This window comes from Anopheles aquasalis, chromosome 2 (genome assembly GCF_943734665.1).
Source record: "Anopheles aquasalis chromosome 2, idAnoAquaMG_Q_19, whole genome shotgun sequence".
Classification (NCBI taxonomy): domain Eukaryota; kingdom Metazoa; phylum Arthropoda; class Insecta; order Diptera; family Culicidae; genus Anopheles; species Anopheles aquasalis.
Genome location: NC_064877.1, coordinates 60928147 through 60930646, shown reverse-complemented (window position 1 = coordinate 60930646; position 2500 = coordinate 60928147).

The following is a 2500-nucleotide window of genomic DNA, read 5'->3' as shown; positions in this document are numbered from 1 at the left end:
GTGATGAATAGACGTACAGCTCGCGCCTACTTTCCTCCCATTTTCCACCAGATTACGATAAAGCGCGACGTGGTGACTACTCACCGGCACTCCAAAAATCATAGTTTTTAACCATTTCCGGTCCCGCAATCCCATTTCAACCGCTTAGTGCGCGTACATTCCGCGGTCTACTGTCTGTGCGCTGTTCCATTCATCTCTGTCAGTATCGTGAATACTGCTAGTGTGTGCTGGAGGATGGAGGGAAATCTTTCGGTTGCAGGGATGAATTGCGAGTCTGTCAGCGTTTTAAGTCCACTCACGAGCTCGTACTCCTCCGGGCTACATCGTTAAGAAGAGGGGCACAACAGCGGAAAGCTTTGCATTTAGCGAAAATGTAAACGCGCTGCCATTCAAACTCGGAACGAGATTTCGGTATAAGATTTTCCTGCTTTTTTCGGCCTGGTCTCCCACCACATTTTAGCGCTTTTGAATGGTTGAATTGTGGTGAGCTAAGTATGTTGAGCAGAACTATTCAGATGTAATCATAAATACACCGGCTTCGGGGGAGCTGGCGTTGCTAGCGATGCAAAAGGCTGACTATAAATCCCGTTTCCTCACAAAGGCACAACAATTTGGGGCAATTATGGGTTGGTAGCTAATGATGGGTAATGGGAAAGATGCCAATCGTTTCGACAAATGCTTTCTGATCCTTTGCCGATTGTGTATTCCAGGAGCGCATTTATTACTAAATCCCTTAGTTGAATAGTATTAGCTTGTTTTCTCGTTTTCGAAACAGAGTTAATAATTGAAATTTAAACGTTTCCTTGAAAACCGGATCACCAGTTCAGTTCAGTTCTTATGGGATTTGGGATATGAAAGGATCACAGGAAGCTTTATCAGAGAAAAGGAATTGAACGTGAAGACGATAGCAATAATTTAAATATCATTCCTTCGATTCACGAGCCTAATTTACTAGAATCAAATGAACTTCACAGAAAAACTACAGCCGAAAACATAAAGATTAAAATAAACAACAACAAATTTGCAGGTTTGTTTTATGTTCCTGAGCTCATATAAGCTACCGGCGGGAGGTTAATTAGCCATCCTTCTCATCTATCCTGACACCAGCGGATCCCCATCATCATCCGAAAGAATCCTTTTAAATGTCGTGTCCATTCCGCTCACTTATGGTCCCCCTATGTTTGTTAGTCCTGCGACCGGGGTTTAGTGTAAATAATTATATGTTTAAAATTTATTTCCACCGGAAGTGACCTCTCCAGACGGAACCGACGGAAAAGCGATACCTTTGAACCTAGCTCTTCTCACAGCAGCCAGCACCAGGCACCGGGGCGCTTCACAAATGTTGCAGATGATCGTTTGAAGCAACGGAAAACCACCCCCTTTTTCACTCTCGAATGTTCGGACGGGATTTGTGTTTCATCTCCCTTTTTTTATTTTTTGGATGGACACAAGGTTCCGGTGCGTTTACTTGGTGCAAACTTTCACGATTCCCGCGTGTGCAAAGGTGAGTTGCAAATCTCGCCCCTCCCAGACCCACCTACGCTCAGCAGCAGCAGCAGCATGTGTAGCGTTAATTAAATATTTAACCTTTTTCCGCTCTCCAACGGGGATAATTTTCTGCGCTGTGGACCATTGTGATGCGAACCCTTTTCGGGATCCCCGCAACCACCCGGTCACCCGGTCACCCGGTGCCCGGTGTTTTATTTCATTTCTAAAGAAATAAAACACCTTCTCCGGGATGCTGACCACGACCATCCGAACCCCGCCGAACGATCCTTTTGAAACACACATGAGGGCCCGGAATTTGCCCGGTTAGAAAGGACACTACACTTCTCCGGAGAGTCAGCGCATCGGGAGCGAACCATCCTTCCCGTGTGTTTTTTTTTCTCTTCATCTATTTAAACAAGTGAAATGAATGAGTCTTAGGCACATATTTGCATATCATTATAACGGAATAAATTGTACACATTTAATTTAACCTTTATTTAATTCGACCCTTTTTTGCGAGGGGCCCCACTGTCTGTTCACTCACGCTCCAAACAAGCGCAAGGGGCATTCCCTTTCGAAAGGAACCAGCTAGCCTTTCCTGCACAGCCACCGGATGTATCATCCCTGTTGTACAAATCATCTGAACACCTGTATGTGCTTCATGGGGCAAGGAATGTGAACCTCTCATTGTTCCAGGACGCGAGTCGGTTATAATTAGCTCAGAATGAGCTGCGGTTCCGTGTTACACTGGTACATTATCACTCATAAAATATTCGTAACCCCAAGTGCCGACACATGAATACGTGCATGTATCGTGAATCGCTTTACAAATGTGGCCTTCGTTTTTACAGAACATGCGAAATAATAAGAGAAACAAGCCGCTATTGAAATATTAAATGGAAAGAATGATAAAAAATAATCATATTTCTGCATGAAATGCAACACACCAGTGCCGGTAACTTTTTACAATGAAATGCTGTTTGTAAACGATTATTTCTCAAAGAGGACTTAC